We start from the raw sequence: 18,362 nt of genomic DNA, 5'->3' as shown, positions 1-18,362 counted from the left end.
CCCCAACTAAATTAAATTTCACTGTAATCAACATGAATCTAAAGGCTCTGCACAGACCTGTAAGCTCTTAACCCTCAGAGGTCAAAGTTATCATCGGAAACAATCCCAACTCTATCTTTGAACCTGACCCTAATCAAAAAGCATTTTCACTCGCTGGGCCCACATCCTCATTTTAGGTTTGACAGCTTTTTAGTAGATAAAGGTGAATGGCTTGGACGTGAATTGAGCTGCGGTTTGGGGAAGGCCTCGAAGGGGGCTGGCGGCGGCTCCCAGACCCGGCAGATCCCCATGTACTAAATAGAAGTGAAGAAGTTAAAGAACTGAAAGGTGGAGGGAGGGTGGGACACGTAAATGAGAAGGAACAGCTTGTAGAAGCCTAATTTCCTTCGGGATTAATAAAGTATTCTGATTCTGATTCTGAACTGGGGAACATATATAGATGGGAACCGGAAGGAGCGTGTTTGGAGGCATGGTCCTATTCCCGAAATTCAGATACTTTATCGCCAATTAAAAAACACGAGTTTTACAGTTCTTTGTTCTCTGCCTGTTAACTTTTGGAAGAACATTTTTTTAAATGTATAAAATTAGGTGCTCCTATAAAATATTGATATGATGGCATACAGGTTCATCACTGACAATCTTTCTATTTCAATACATGAAATCTCTACAGTGAAAATACTTACCAGTTAATTTTAAATAGAAGTTGCTACAGCTACCACATTACTGAGCAGAATAAGATGCTAGTCCCAAAAGTATTTTTCCACTTCTAAATCAGGCCGTGTGTGGTCCAGGGCGTCACCAGTGATGTCTGACACTAACCCTACACATGTTTGTGTTCTTTTAATTGTTCTCTGAAGTCTTGGCAATAAGGGGATATAGAAAGAGTGCTTTTCTGCTTCTCTCTAAGACACTGGAGTCAGGACTGAGCTAATGAGTGATGAGCTAATTTTAAAGGTAAAAGTGACAGATATTGAATGTAAAACAAGTGTGAACCTTGGACAGGCTTTCAGTGGAGAGAACGCAACATTCAGTTGGCATCCACTATATCAGTAAGTTAGGAAGGCGATCTCAGTCTGGTCTCCTGTTTTGAGGAGACGGTATGTTGCCATTAATAAAGAAACCGTTGGGAAGATCATGCTGGTCAGTGTCATGAGTCTGACAAGCAAACACTTGGAAGAACATTTTTTAAAAAAAAATGACATGATGGCAAACAGTAAGGATTAGGGTTAGTGTCAGGTTCATAACTGATGATAACTTAGATCAGGGCAAAGAATGGGCATTTGAAAGGTCCCGCTCACATGGAGAACATGTGTTACATTGGCCTGTATTTACTGTTTAGCTCCCACAGAAATACTGTTTTCATACTGTGTGCATTCACACTGGAATAGAAAAGTAGAAGATTGTTGTTGATGTTCTCCCTGTCCTTGAACTGGGACCAGGAACAGCTGATCGAAACTCCTGTCAAGTACTGCATATTCACCAAAGGCCATCACTTACTCAGTAACTATGGCTGGTGCATCAAATTTGCTGCAGCTGTACTTGACAATTTCTGAACCATGTTCATTAAAGTTGTTTTCAATGACTCACTCTTCAGGTTAGTTATTTCAACCAAAATTTACAGTTTTGATCATATTATATTTTTTTACACCTTCGTCGAAGCCAGTAATAAACACGGGGATAATTATTGTCATTTCATTCTTCTAGGTATCTTTTATGCATAGAAACTTGGGTTATTTTTTCAAATTGGGTTATTTTTTTGTATGTATGTGTTTATTGATCTATTTGGCAGCTCTTGCTGACTACATTTGGTGTGTTTTTTTCTGGTGAAAGTCTAGAACTTCATCTTTTTTCATTAAGGCTGCCAAAAATCAATCAGCAATAGCTAGGCTACTGTGGGGGCAAGGTGCCCAACCCTAGAGTATTTTAAAACACAGCAAGTCTATGTCCCAATAAGCAGGTGCGTTGGTTCATAAACACTGATGTTGGTGAATCTGTTTCAAAACCACCTGATACAAACTGACACATATCTTTGCGGATGGACTGCTGATTTGTTGAGGGTGCATGCCGCCTCTTAGCGAGTGTCAGCTGGTGCAAGCTTTAGGCCCGAACGTTCAAATGAGGGTTTCACAAGATAATGTACACTTTAACACTTTCAGTGTTTGTAATGTGCCATTTATGTCTTTATACACTACTCTGTATTTATCATTAGTTATTATGGAATGTATATGTATGTTCTGACTCGGTTTTCCTCCCCTTAACCCCAACTGGTTGTGGCAGATGGGCGTCCCTCCCTATGCCTGGTTACTTCCTGTTATATGGGAGTTTTTCCTTCCCACTGTCGCCAAGGTGCTTGTTCATAGAGGGTCTTCTTATTGTTGGGGTTTTCTTTGTATTATTGTAGGTTCTTTACCTTACAATATAAAGCACCTAGAGTTGACCGTAGAATATCAAAGTGATCCTTTATGTTTGTGTTAATTTTTTGTAGTCACATTTTTGTTGAGGTTACATTTAAAACCTGTAGTATTTATCAATGTTTGTGTGTGGAAAATCTGTCTTTAAAAAACAACAACAACAACAACAAAAAACGCAGCGTAGAAAAAAATTTAAGACGGCATCAAGAGATGATGAGATGGTCCCAATGTTTCCAAATAAGATGAGGAAGAAACAGATTCCTAACCCATCCCATTCTTGAGACAAGGGAGCAGCAACAGAGAGAGTTTCATGGATTGATCCAGGAGATGAAGCTGTATCACGAGCACTTTCATACATATTTCAGGATATCAGTGGGGCAGGTTGAACTCTTGTTGGCAGAGTTGGGACCCCATCTGAGGAGGCAGCGAAATAATATCAGAGAGCTGACTGACCCGGAGCAGCTGTGTGTCTAAGGTAATATTTGATCTAAAAGATATTTAACCATTTCCATATCATTTTATATTCACGACTGGTTTATTTTAAGCTACGAGTGGTCTGACTGGTCAGATCTGTTTATTTGGATCCAAACAAAAATCGAGCTTGGTTCAAAAAAAATAAATGTCGTAAATTTGTCCAGTGTACCAGCCATGACTCTGATATTATGGATGAAAGACAAGAGACTAACAAAAATCACCCTCTTTTTTTAAGCATACAAGAGCCTTTTTTTCTTGTCAAGTGGTAGGGTTGAGGTTAGGGGTCGGCACTGGCTGTAGTCTGCGAACACTCACTCTACAAAACGAAAGAGTTACAGCCAATGGACTGATGGAAGTTCCTGTGTGACCAAAACTAAATGATCTTACCTGCAAAAACACTGATTAACTTCTTAATCTTTTGAGATTTATCGTCACTTATATGGTAAAGGTGTACAGATGTGCAAGTGATGTTATGTGACGTGTGTGACTGTGTAGATATCTGCACGTGGTTGTCTCCACATATTTGCAGTGCCTTATACTTGTTTTATGCTGCTGCTGTATATTTGCATAGGTATTTGCCTACAGAGAGAGATTTTCAGTCTACACAAACGTGCTCTCGTGCATGGAATTCATCAGGAATGAGATCAAAACCAGAGTTTGAAAAGCACAGACAGCGGTTTTTGACAGACATTCAGTTTTTTGAATGTTAGGACTTTGCTCTTCTCCACGGCTGGCTGAGCGACCAACAGCAGCACATGCAACAGTAGCCCAGAGACCAGTTTAACACATACTTAGGACATTGCCTCCATCTGGTAACAGACGCTCCCTGCAGGTAGACGGTCCAAAGCTCCCTACGATCTGCCAACACACCGCCAACGGAAAACCATGTTCAGCCCATTAAGCAAGAAAAAACTCCATGTAGATAAAGTTACAGGGGTTCAGTCAGTAGGTCATTACACACACACACACACACACACACACACACACACACACACACACACACACACACACACACACACAGTCTATTGAGCGCTGTCACTCAGCAAGGAGAAAAACTCATTTTACTGCTACACTTCTCATATTTTTCAACATTTCTCCATGTCTGCGCTTCAGTTACTCTCTCCCTGCGCAACTCTGTCTCTATCTCTGGCTCCCTCTCACGCAAACAGATGGACAGACAGACGCACACACACACATACACACGCATGTCTTAAGGCTCACTAAACTCCAAGCGTTAACATTTTTCGCCAGTGTTCGAGCAGCCAATCACAAATGAGCTCTGAGATTAGGAGACGCGAGGTGAAACTAAGAGCTTCATTAAATACCAACCTGAGTCAGCAGCACCAGCAGGCCTGGCTGGGGAGTGTGTGTGTGTGTGTGTGTGTGTGCGCTGTGCAAGAGGGAGTGAGTGGGTGACAAAAACACAAGCACAGATGAAACATGAAGTGTCTGCATTCACGCGTGTGCTTGAGTGTGTGTGTGGTTTAAGGATTGATTCAACCTGTCTCATATGGGGGCAATTAGCTGAGCTGGGCTCTGGGCTGCCTGAGAGCAGAGACAAAAATGCCTCGGGCCATATGCAGTGTGTGTGTGTGTGTGTGTGCGCGCGCATGCATTTGTGTGTACTATATACTATTAAACCTCCATGAGCTCTTCTTTTATCCCTTTACTGCCATCCCATATATCCATCTAATCCTTGTCTGCAGATCTCCCACTCTGTACCCAATGGCTTTAGACCCTATGTGACATGCCAGAGAAAATCACATAGGAATAGAAAGCCATAAAACACAGCAGCGAGCCATCACGCTGGTAGCAAGAGTAAACTTTTCTTTCCACACAATGATGCACGCGCAGTGTGTGTGTGTCTGTGTGTGCAGCTCTCTCACTACATGCCTTTAACACCCTCAGCTTGTCTGACAGCTTACAAGGCCCTGCAGAGGATTTACAGCAGTGCTGAGACACCCATCTCCACTGCGTATCCTTCTTGTCTCCCATGTATCCTCCAATCCCCCACTCCTGGCCTTCTCCACTCACTCTCCCCTGTTTTCCTTTTGCTTCTTCTTCTTCTCCCACTCATCCGGCTCGCCGTCTCTCTCTATCTCCAGCCACGCTGCCAGCCATCGGAGTCACCGTCTTGTTTGGCGATGCGTAATTTCTAGAGGTTCTTTCACAGGCAAGTGTAGAGATGAGATAGATGAAAATACAGCCTGCAGACCCTCTGAATTATTAACTGGCTGAAAATGGATGAGTCAACGTTAACAGAGAGCAAGGGAGAGGGAGGGTGGCATAAAAAAATAGCCCACGTGCGTCCACAAATATGCACATAAAGTACAGCATGGCACTGTGCATGAACCAGCCGTCGTGGGAAACAAACAAGGGTTAGAGCGTAAGCTTTTGTTAGTGAAAGAAGTAGATCGGCGATGAATTTGAATTATTTAACGCTCTGATAAAAGTTTCACTCGTAAATTATTGATTACAAGGCAGTAATATGCCCAAGTATCCCTACAACTAAATAGTTCGTTGGCTTAGTCAGCTCTAACTAGAAGTAACTTTTGAAGTTAACAGAGATATTTAGTGTTGCTTGTAAAGGCTGACCAGGAACAATACCAGATGCTGGGAGAACAAGTCAGGGTCTGGCTTACAGCAGATGATGAGAAGGTTAGTAAGAAGGTTTCATATATTAGTATTTTTGGATGTCATGAGGTGTCCCAGGCGCTGAAATGGTTGTCTTCCACAAAATGCAATTTATTTATTAATCTTCAAAAATTTTATTATTCTTTGTTTCTCACAATCTCATTCAGGTAGGGCTGCCACAAACGATTATTTTAATAGTCGACTAATCAGATCATGCATCCATTGGATGTAAAACGTACAGCTTATTGCACCAACATGCATCTGCTCATATATAACTAGCATTAGCTTACAGCTTTAAGTGTTTCAGGTATGTGCTAACTAAAAATAAAGACAAGATGATAGTTTATTAAATTTTAATGAAATTTGCAGATTGTTTCGGTGAAGTTTAATAAACTCCTTGCTATCTAAAATATAATGGGACACCGGAGTATATTCTCGAGCATCTCACACTTCTGATAATCAGTTGTCTACTTGACGTTTACTCAGCTGTGTAAAAACTATAACTTTAATCTCAGCCTAACCGATTTACTCAGGAACAAATAAAATACTAAAAAAAGCCAAACAACAACATTTTTAATTTATCTAAGTGACTCATATATGTTTAACCTGAGTAGTGAAAGACGGCGGTGGGTTTGAAAACGATTTGCCGGGAGTCCGGTGTTCTCACGGCTCTAGTGACCTAGCCCCCGGCTAGCTATCGAGCTAGTGGGTAACAGACGTCTCCGAAAACGTCGGAGCGCTTTTGAAAATATGTGGTGTCCTGATAAACTGAGCCGATATTTGAGGTTTACACAGCTACATTCTCACCTGAAAATATGTTAAACGTTTATTTTGTGACCCAGAAAGAATAATAAGAGTAATATTAAAACTAACTAGCTGCCGCCATTGTTGGAAACTGAGCTGGGCTGTGCTATGAATTCTGGGACACAGCTTCTTCTTCTTCAGGGTTTAACGGCAGCTGGCATCCTTGTATGTGCAGTGCTGCCATCTTCTGTTTCAGTCCGTTATTACACTCTTAAATCCTACTACTTATCCCTGCGTTTTTTGTGATCTTACAAAGCTTCAAACGACGCGTCGACTATTAAATCAGTCGTCGACGATTTCGATAGTCGACGTAATCGTGACTAGTCGACTAATCGTGGCAGCCCTACATTCAGGCGAATGTTTTAAATTCAGATTTAATAGTCGTCCTATATGGTAAATAGACTGCTTCTTATATAGTGCTTTTCTACTCTACTTGAGCACTTACAGCACTTCAAACAAACCGCCTCATTCATTCATTCATACAAGAACCTTTTTCTATGCCTAACTGCTTTCTGTGTAACATTAACACTTGGATGTGAGAGCAACTTGGAGTTCAGTATCATCTTGCTCAAGGACACATTGGCATGCAGATTGGAGCAGCCAGGGGTCGAACCACCAGATGTCCCACCATCTGATAATTGATCTAACTCAGCGGTCCCCAGCCCCCGGGCGACCGGTACTGGTCCGTGAGTCGTTTGGTACCAGGCCGCGAGACTCGAGACTCAGGTGTGAAATTTATGGTTTTCAGGGTTTTTATCGTTAACTCGGTTTCCCTGGGTCTTTTCCCATGTTGTAGTTGTGCGTCTTATTTTGAAAGAAATATTTACGCGCTACCATAGTGACCAGAGAGCATTAAGGGGCAGAGAGGAGGATGTTACTCTCAATGTTGTTTCCGCATTTCAGGCGGACGCTGCTAATAAAGTTACACAACGTGTTACACAGCGAAAATATTGTCTGACATTAAATCGGCTTGTGGCGCAAAAAAGGTTGGGGGCCGCTGATCTAACTGGTATGTGACCTGCTCTACCGCCAGCATCACGAGCTGTAGCACAAACGTCACGAGCACAGCCTTTATAGCTGAAACTCTCTCTCACCTTCAGTTCTGCTCACAGCTTGGTCTGTCTTTGAGCAGCTTTGGTAAGTTGACTGTTATTTTTTTATGAATTCTTTCAGATTATCCAACTCAACTGCATAATTTCTCTATACATGACGTTTAGTGTGTGCAACCATTTTTTATGGCGCTGTTTCCAACTAGTGCCTGTTCCCACAGTTTTTATGGTACCTGCTGTATGGCAGAAATACAGCTGAAGCCGATCTATTGAGCCAGGCCTTGGCTGCAGTTCAGTCAGGGGATGCAGAAGAAGGTACTTATGAGATGGGCCTCACTGAATACGAATGAATGAGGATACCTGAATACATAATAGAATAATTATTTACACCTGTCTTGAGATAAAAGGACAAAAAAGGATTGCATTAAATCTTTGGAACACTTCAGAGTTTCAGAGGTATTAGTTTTTGTGATGTACGTTTTTTTATGCTAAGCCATGCTAACTTGCTGTTAGCTGTAGTCTTGTATATGCGAAAAAGTAGCTAATGTGCCAAAAAAAAAAGTGCTTGGAAAAGATCAGTGTCAGATTATTTCTCTGATATTTACTACTGCGATCAGCAGAATAGTATATACTCATTCAGCTAATAACCTCAATCACATCTAAAATATGTGGTACCTTGTTTGGTGAACAAAGAGCTACTTTTCAGACTGAAGGGGAATCCCCTCTTTTTTCAGCAGCCTGCTGTATCAACAGGCATGGGAATAGGAAAGTCAGAGGGCTGCAAAGACGTGCCGGAAAGATAAGAAGAAATGAGAGATAAAGGTATCAGGGCTTGAAAATGGAGCAAAAGGGTCACTCAGAAAGAGTTTGAAACAGGTGGGATTAATGTCAAAGTCATCCATCCTTGTTTTAATCCGGTTTTTTTCCCACCGTCATTCCCTGTGAAAACTCGCACCGCTTCCTTGTGTGCGCTGTTTGTAGATATTTACGCGTGTGTCCGTTTGTCTGTGTGCGTAAGCTGATTTGTGTCTTATCGAGATCCTCTGTGGAAACAGACAATGTGGTTTATTTGTTATCTTCTTGTTTGGACAATGAGATAAGGCGATCAGTGTTTGCGAGCGCGTACGCAGACGTGTGGGAGTGTTGGCGTGGACGTGTGTGTGCATTTGTGTGCGTAAAACACAGATAAGCCGAGTGTTGTGCCACAGTTTGAGTGACGGAATCCTAATGCTGATCCCAATGGTCAACAGCCCAGAGACATAACACAGAAAACTTATTAGACCTTTATCCATTATTTATATCGGGCCTGCCTTCGGACACATACACACATACATACAAAGCAGGAACCTTGTGTGTGAGCGTGATTCGTGCTGACACGTGCCTGACTTCTTCTCATGGAAAATAAGTAGCCACCGAAAAACCTCCCATCCAGAACATTTCCCATCAAGCGCCTTACCTGCTCTCAGTGGTGCAAGAACCAGAAGTTCTACTCTGCAATGGCCAAAAAAACCCTGAATTCCACAGCACTCGTTTCATGGAAAGTTTTACACATTAATAACCTCTTGGGGTTCACCGGGTCACAGGCAACCCATCTAAGGTTAAGTGTAATTAGATCAATGTCCTTATCCCCTTTTCATAAAAACCAAATAGCTATAACAGAAAAAAATGCAATGCCAAACTGAATGCGCGAGACTTCATTTAAAAGGAAACATCTTCTTGTTTCTGAATATTTGCCCGAAATGAGTCGCGGTTGCACAACTAGGAAGAAACACAATATAGCTCCTGAAAGTCACGAGTTCCTCTTTTACAGCTCAAGAGATAACACAAAATTAGAGAAATACCTGAAGATTTTTTATGTATACTTACAATTATGCACTTTTCCAGGTCACCGTGAAGCCACAGAAGAACCAATTCCTGCCATTTTGTGCGACTGACTCCAACATACAGAGCGCCTCCTGCTCTCTTTTCCATCTGAATTCACGTATTCGGTTCTGGTACCTGCACAAAGCTTTTACCTGTACCTGCAGCCCTGCCCCCTTCTCTGTTTCCCAACCCTCTTTCTCTTGTTCTCACACAAAATGTCCTCTGTCCAGTTTTCGTTAAAAAAAAGAAGAAAAACCCACTGACCCCTCCCCGCATCCCCCCTCCTAGATAAGTGAAAGAAAAAGTCAAGGTAATGGTTTTCTCTGTAGTTTCAACATAAAGACACCAAAGCTGAGGGCTGAGCGATAAAGGGTGGCATATGTATGTAGACAGATTAAAACCTGGAAAGCAGCTACTTTGAAAATGGAGGAATGCCCTTTCGGGCTTAGGTATTTAAATTGCATGTGTGTGTCCGCAGGTACATTATGGTGTGTATGAAGTGTCAGTGTGTCTCATGGCTAACTGTGTCCCAGGATCAGTGAACAAAGAGCCTATTGACTTCTAAACACACAGGAGCTCTCTTTCTTCTCCACAGGCCACTGCTTTGTGTTTCACCCTCAATCCCTCCACAAACACATCTTTGCCTCCTGATACACACCAAAACCCATCCTACTGCTTCACCTGCTCCTCCACCTATCCATCATTTCTACAGGATAAGTTTACACTTCTGAATTGAGAATCATAAAATATCTGTTTTTACAAGTCACACGGAATAACCTCTGCAAACTATGCCGACAGTTCGAGGGTGGACTCACTGACACACTGTATGTTCATACAGTAGTAACTTTTCTAGCTACGAGGCCTAAAGTGTGTCTTGCTTCATCGTCCATTTTGACAAACAGGGGACTACGATTTTAAAAATGAGAACCATGATGCAGTGATTCCCAGAGTGTGGGCTGGGGCCCCTTGGTGGCCCTTGAAGCTACTGCACGTGGGCCGCAGTAACAACAGAAATTCACTTACATATTTATATTAGTGCTGTTAGCGTTAATCTCGTTAAAATGATGTTAACACCATAATCGCATTAACGTGGAAAATCTCTGTTAGCGAGTTATCGCGGATCGCCCCGTACGTGGGGCTGTACCGCATCAACGCATTAGCGCAGTTAGCTCGTTAACGCATTAGTGACGTTCAGCCCCACACACGGGGCAAGCTGCGATAAATCGAGATTTGCTGCGTTAATGCGATTATGGTGTTAACGTTATTTTAACAAGATTAATGCTAACAGCGCTAATTTATATAAATGTATTTATTCATTAAAAAGTGAATAAAAGCTAATAATTTTTTGCTTTTGTATTGAAGTTTGTGTCCCAGTGGCAGGTGGGTCACAGACTGGCCTTGACACTTTGCAATATTACTGTGTAGCATTAGCGATTAATGTTTTTAAAAATAAAGTCTTCAAGGAAACACATCACTTTCTCTTGTATTTTGATTACAGTGAAGCTCGGGTGGGCCCCGTGGGACTTTTAAGTGGGCCACAGCACTCTTGACTTTGGGAATTGCTGCCATAATGCATTTGGTAACCTGGTAAGACTTGAAACTACCAACCAAGACAATAAACTCAGGAAAGTGTTAACTGAGGTCATGGAGCAAGGCAGCTCAAGATCTGTTTTCGACACAACAGGTTTAGTTCCTTTTCAACCATCTTGTTGGACACAAGAAAGAAAGCAGGTTTAAGGAACTTCTACATTGGAAGTGCCTTAAGTCTATGTTTGAATCAAGAGAGCAAAAACGATCCAAAAACAGTAAAACACGCCAACGTTTCATACTAACCAGGTTATATATTCTGGCCCGTAAAGGATCGCTTACTTCAACCTGCTGTCTTTTCCATTATTGCGGCTACCTTCGCGCTACGTCAACTTTGCACTGCACCACCATTCTAGAGGTCTGGAGAAATGAGAAGTTTCAAAAATACTTTGCAAACAGTACATCATGGTGATTAGCCCAAAAAATGTTTTATACATGAGTCATTTTAAACATTTGTTTTAAAGTGTGATGAAAAGGAAATAGCTAACAGCTATTTGGGGACATCTGACTCAACTATCCTATCTGATAAAGGATACGGTGATTTTTATTGAAACTAAAAAGGTAAAATGTAATGCCAGATTACTTTGAGGATAATTGCAAGTAATTTCAGTCTGTCAGTTTGCCATGATTCTAGAAAACAGGCTTCTCAAATGGAAGAGGTGGCTAGAGGTAGAGGATGACCGACATTAGGGTCTTATCTAGACGCGACGTACCCGGGGAAACTGGTGTTGTTCCTGTGCTCATTGTTTTGGTGTTCAAGAAGGGAATTTGTTTCTCCCAGGAGTGGGACCTGCTGATGGTAAACAGAGAAAGTCTCCACGTGTCCGTGCGTGGGAGTTATCCCATCTGCAGAACTACAACACATGAATTTGTGGTTCTAATAAACACTGTTATTCAGGCGATAGCGTGTTAGCTCCCCAAAACAACTGGAGAGACCAAGAGAACAACTGAGCTTAAGAAAATGAAACAAAAGAAAGAAGACGTTTTTTGGGTATATTTATACAATTTTCACGCCGCTTTGTTCAACTCCTCGATTCCCAGAAAGTGGAGAGTACATATTTAGCATGACCCATGGAGCAACAAAACATTAATAGAAAATACGCCTACTGTCAAAGCTAAGTGTGGTCGGACGTGTCCTGTTGTTCTTGTAAGAGATGGTGTTGAAACAGCACTCACCAACAGCACAATTTAGAGCTTAGCGTCCCCAGTGCTGGTGCTTCTGTGCTATCACTTGCCTTCTGTAGAAGTCTCTGTTGCCTTTTTCTTGGAGCGACACCAGAACTACAGAGAGCAACCGAGGTGCTCCCGGACCACTCAAGGTAGGATAATTATAACCTCCAGGTTCCCAGTGGAGAATAAGGCTTAACAAGGCCCGCGCAGAGAGCAGTGAGATTACGAGGTCTCGGTAGCACTACAACTGTCTGGCCGACCACAGGGCTCCTCGGTAAAGTTATGAACATGGTGAATAATAATGCCGTGAGCATTGGCAGGAGCTTTAGATGAGCTGTGAACTGTGAGAGAGAGAGCAAGAGGCAGAGAGAGCAACAGGAACAGAGAGAGACTGTTTGTGTGCGCTGCAGTCAAGAGATTTCTCGCCTCAGCTGGTTGGACAGATTACCTGAAACTGAGAGCAAGGAGAAAGATAGCAAGTGAGAGAGAACGCAAGAAAAAAAGAGGACAGAAAGGTCACAGTGATCTCAGGATAAGGAAAATGAATAGAGAGAAATGAAAGAGGGCGCTTTTATTTTGCCAGGCCAAAACTGTGTTAAAACGGTCCTTTCAGTACTCACAGTTCATATATATTGGTTAAAACCTTAATTCACCATTTATCCAAAAAGGTATCTCTTCTTAGAGCAATGACCTGAAAGGAAACAGAGGACAAAATCCAGTCCTGTCTTTAGTTTTCTATAGAGCAAAAAATGCTAAACTTAAGGTCTTAGCAAATTAGCTTATGACGTTAGCTTACAACAGAGTAACTAAAATATTTAGTTTTGTTCAAAAAATTATTAAGATGTGTGGCCTGACCTGAGAAAATGCAATTTTTACTCCATACTCAACAGTGGCGTTTTTGCAGTCTTTCTATTGATCTCAGACATCGAATGTGTTTGCTCATATTTGTAGCACGTAGCAAGCTAATCTTGTACGCACCAAACCTGTTTGCCTGTATTTGGATGTCTCGTTTTAACCTTTCAATAGTGATAATATTACTAAAGTTCCCAGAGCCCAGGCAACAACTGCAAAACACTAATTTTCTCATTTCATAATACTTCTAAGGGCTAATTGTGTAGCTGTTAACCCTGCAGTGCACTGTGTTTCTGTTATTATTTGAACATTTCCTGTATTTTTCTTCTTCATCTTCTTGTACTTTTATATTATTCCATCAGTTTGTATTGGTTAAAATAATTTTGATCCTTATTTCCACTGATCTTTGTAGGATAGACCAAACAGATAAAAATACTCACACTAAGCTAGCAAAATGTGCTTCATATTAACACTCACACACATTTTTGGTGCACTTGATTTTCCATTGAAACACCTGCTCTGCGCTGCACTTTATGCTCAGAGGTGTGCTAGGAAAAGCATTGCACCATACCCAGCAAGCACAGGAGGAATGATGCCGTGGACCAGAAACTCTAAATAAACAGAATGTATTGTGCTTTAAGAAGAAAAGAAAGGAGAGCATCTTTAATGCTTGAGAAATCAGAGAATAGTAAAGCAGCGGTGAAGGGAAAAAGGAGAACTACCCTGAGTCAGAAACAGACAGAGAGAGGGCACCCTGTCCTAGATAGCCGCCTGTAAGCTGCTCACAATGCAGACATGGCAAGGCGAGCGCGGGAGAGGAGATGAGAGGAGAGCGGAGAGATGGGCAGAGGAAAAAAGAACGAGGGACAGAAAGTCAGGCCAGAGAAAGGATTAGTGATCAAAGAAAGCTAGCGGCCATCCTGAAAGCCCTTTATACATGTACACACACACACACACACACACACACACACACACACACACACACACACACACACACACAATTCATAGAGAGAGGGAGAGAATAAGTGAGATTAGAGGGTTTTTTCCATGGGGTTTATCATTTACCTTCCTCCATACCAGCAGCACATTAGCTGTGAGAATGAGCACGTTATGCATAAATCCATTTGTATTAGCCCCAGAGTAAATGTTAGGAGGGCAAACATATACATGCACATGCACGCTCATAGATCACGGTGCTCTAATGAAAATATATGTGAGTCTGACTTTCTCTCTAACTAGTTAGGCTTTCCCCTGGAGCTTGAAGACACAATATGACATCAGCTTCTCCCTCCAGCAGAAATTCAGAGGTGCAAACAAGACTTTTGAAACGCTTTTAAATTCCTCCTCAATCGCTGTCTCCTTCACTGCACCGAGTCACCATGAAGAGATAAACAACCGGCCGCAGATACCAATTAGGCCGTCAAATTGCAGTGCAACAATCTTCAGCAACGCTCAACTTTCCCAGAGCAGTGCTGGTGGGGAGAGGGAGGGTTGGGGGAGACAGTAACAGAAGAAGGAAGGGGAAGTTTGAGCAGTAAAAAGCAGGAGGAGAAGAAAACTTTGCTCACATCTAATCAGGGAATCCTCCTTCTCACTTTCACCATGCAGCGCACACACACACACATAAATAGACACATCCCTCCTGTCAGAGGCTTGACCTCCACTAGCTGATCTCGTTTCTCGGTATTCCATCGCCCTCCCACCGGCTGACCTGATTGGCTAATGACGGCTCATTTATCTTGATGCAGCACCTGCAGTGCCTACAAGGTGTGTGTGTGTATGCGCGTGCAAAAAACGACATGTTTCCAAGTACATCCCCACCACGATAGCTCTATCTACACCTGTACTGCTCCTGCTGCAACAGCTTGCACACATTGGTTCATCTCTGGGGAATGCTAGAGAGGAGAGGCTGGAGTCTGATGGGAGGAGGCGAAGAGTAAGAGGAGGGAGACTATGATAAAGGAGGAAATGAGGGCAGAAAAGAGCAAGAGCAGGAACAAGGAAGGAGATGAGGAAAGCAGCGCAATAATACTGGGTGGGGGGCAGATGAACTGGAGGAAAGGAAGATGCCAGAGAATTACATCAGGGTGGGGGAAACAGAAAGGAACAGACAGTGAAAAAAAAAGATGGAGGAGGGGGTTCGAATGAAGGGAAGAGGGATTGATGCATGTTTTATTCACTCACTGCTAACGCTTCTTTAATTACCGCAGCTGAAATCGCTGGCCGGGTGTGATCACTGCATGTGTGTGTGTGTGTGGAGTCCTCTATTATGTGTAATAATCAGCAACCATTAATTATCTGGTGTAAGTAAGGCAAAGGGAAAACCAGTGCAATCCTGTTGATGCTATACAATCCACAAATTAGCCAGTTAAATCTGTATGTAAGCGTAATTACTTTTGCTTTCTTAACCTCCTAGGACCTGGCGTCCACATATGTGGACATCACATTTTGGGTTGTCTAGACCAAAATACTATTTTTGCTCTACAAGGGCCTGATATCTACTTAAGAAGACATTATAGTGCCACTGATCTATCAAAATTTTAAATGAATGTCCTTATATGTGGATCTCATTTTTCTCAGAAACAAAAATCAGGTTAAAAAAATATCTGGTAATTCTTTGTTTTTACATTCATCAGGTCCCAATCAGCCCAAATAGCAAAGAGAAATTAAAAATGCATGCCATGAAAGAGTTCAGAAGGTTAAGTCATTCCTCTTTATATCTGCAGCAGGACTCCTGCAGGTTAGATTTTTAACAAGCATCTGTGTAATAATGGGGTGAACATCCAGACAGGTCACCTGTCTATCTCTTAGAGAGAGACCATATCAACCTGTTAACCTGAGACGCATGTCTATGGACTGTGGGAGGAACCCGGAGAACGTGCAAACTCCACCTCCAGTCTCGAACAAGGAAGTTTTGTGCTAACCACTGCACCTTTGTGTCAACATCATTCAAACCAAATGAGCTGAAAAAAAAAAGACTGTTTATGTGAATGAACTGCATGGCTGGTAACATTAATAGTGTTGTGTGTGAACATATTTGCTAAGAAAAAGTTGGCTCAAACAATCTGGCTAACCTTTGGGGTTCCTCTAACTACTTCAACAGTTTTTGTCCAGTCTGTTCTTTCCAGTGTCTGAATTCTTTGCCGCTAGCCTGCTTTCAGACAATAATAGCCAAATGGGAAGCACAGGACAACCCTCTGCTGAGCAAACTTTTCAGCGTACAAAATACAAATATGAAACCACTACAGCTACAACTGTTTTAGCTAAAAACAGCTCAAACTGGAGCATTAGCCTCACATTTGTACCAGTTTGTTAACCAGGGAAATAAACTGCAGCACTCACTGTATGAGTGATAATGTTGGAGTTTATACAACTGAAGATGAAGCAGCGGAGGGAGCGGATAACTCGTTCATCACAGTGAACAGTCCAAAGAATTTATATCCCAAAGAGAATCAAGAACAAAATAAAAGTAATCATTCTGGTCGACTGAAACCACCTAAGCTCCTATTGAAAGATGCGACAAATTAGCATATGTGGCCGTGTTGTTTATTTTTAATTCAATTTAATTCAATTTTATTTATACAGCTCCAAATCACAACAACAGTCGCCTCAAGGTGCTTTATATTGTAAGGTAGACCCTACAATAATACATACAGAGAAAAACCTAAGAATCATATGAGCCCCTGTGACCAAGCACTTTGGTGACAGTGGGAAGGAAAAACTCCCTTTTAACAGGAAGAACCAGGCTCAGGTTTACTTAACTTTACTTAAAAGTGCATTAAGTAAAGAACTAACCTTTAATCTAATATCTCACTATATGAACTTAAAATGACTTCTACTTAGATGTAGCTGCTACTGGTTAAAGTAGCAGTTTGCCAACATCTCTACGGTTTGTTTTTGTTTTTAAATCAAGTAGAAGAGATATTACTTTAAACAGCACACTTTAAATTCTGAAGTGATCGGTCGTTGCTCTTGGTTCCAACTAATTATGGTCCAAACATACGTTACGAGTGCAGTTCCAGGTCGCTGCGTCCAGATTAAAGACAACAGAGAGAGTCTGGAAACAGGACGGCGCAACAGTTGTTGGTAAGAGATGAAGCACAGAGTCACCTGAGGGTTTTTGTTTTCAATGTCACCTTGTCTTATTAGTGCAGAAAGTCAGTAAGACAACAACAGCAGAAGGCTTGTTTGTCTGCACATTTTGAAAACTTTGGTCTGTGATCATGAATAAAACTCTTTTTTTTTTCATACCATTTCACATCCAGGAACTCACCCACTGATTCACCTTCCTTTCATAAGTTTGACATTTCTGGAGCAACCACACAGCTTATTTTTATTTATTCCTTTTTTATTTTATATAATTTGATTACGACAATTGCCTTGCATGTTGCGCCTTACTCATACCTCTCTCCTCTTTCCTGTCTCCTCCTCCTCCTCCTCTCCTTCCTGACTGCAGAGAGAGGAGGGCTTGCATGTATTATGTCTTCTTTTGTTCTTTGCTGTCGGCTCATTGTCAAAAAAGAGAAAGAGGAGAGAGTGAAGAGGAAGAGGGCGGTTAGCGAGGGAGACTGCGGGCGAGGAGAAGTAGGAGACAGTAGGTAGATATCGGAAGCTTAACACACACACACAGACACACACACACACACTCCTGCGACCTGCCACCTCCCCTTTTCCCCACATCTCTCTTTGTGTGTTCTTATCTTTTATTTTCTCTCTCAAACCAGGTGCAGCTTATCCAGCCTTCAGCACATCTTATCCCCCCCCCCCCCCCCCCCCCCCCCCTCCCCCCCCCCCCCCCCCCATTCTGCCTTATCTCACACACCGTCATCACAAACACACAACCTGACACATGAACACACACACCCTCTCCTTCAACCTGCTCCCCCTGCCGTCCTCCTCTTTTCCATATCTCTGTCTTTTCCTCCTTCTCTCTCTCTCCTGCGCCGCTGGAGCCAGCCAGCAGGCCGTGACCTATCCTATCACCGCTCTGGAATCAGGCCCGACTCACACAGACACGGCATCACAGACAGACAGGTAGGCGGACAGACAGGCAGCTAGAAACTCATCAACTCCAGATCTGTATCTTAACTCCAGTTTTAATCCGCCCGCAGCCAGCTACTGTAGCAGCCAAGAGGCGGAACGGGAAAATCCATACAGCTTAAAACTGTCCAAAACCTTTTTAAAGTCAAGTTTCTGTGAAGCAAATGAACCGTTTTTTTAAATCTGCTTTTTATTAATGTTTTTGCTTCAAAATAAAACTGAAAAATAAAAATAAAGGAAGTCTGATTATCAGCATCTTTGAAACTAAAAAGCTCTTTTTGTCTCCCCGTGTTCAGCACTGAGGCTGATGTGGATGAACAGCGCGGGGTTTGGCGAGGGAAGAGTTGCTCTTCTCACGCTGTCGCAGTATATTTCACTGGTAAAACTCACAGCAAATCTTTGAACTTTCTTTTTTTCTTCTTCTTCTTTTGGAGTGCAAGTGTTGTAGCTGCTGGCTGTAGCAGAGGGAGAGAGGGAG

General features: G+C 42.2%; 1 long non-coding RNA gene across 1 annotated transcript in view; it reads right to left on the bottom strand.

Moving 5' to 3' along the window:
- LOC106633428 overlaps positions 1–18,362 on the bottom strand; it is a 30,903-nt gene that overhangs the window by 9,665 nt on the left and 2,876 nt on the right. The gene's annotated exons all lie outside the window — the stretch shown is intronic.

This window comes from Haplochromis burtoni, unplaced genomic scaffold (genome assembly GCF_018398535.1).
Source record: "Haplochromis burtoni strain Fernald_Lab_line unplaced genomic scaffold, NCSU_Asbu1 Contig_97, whole genome shotgun sequence".
Taxonomy (NCBI): Eukaryota; Metazoa; Chordata; class Actinopteri; order Cichliformes; family Cichlidae; genus Haplochromis; species Haplochromis burtoni.
Note: the sequence above shows the minus strand (reverse complement) of the source record. Positions and strands in the feature narration are given on the sequence as shown.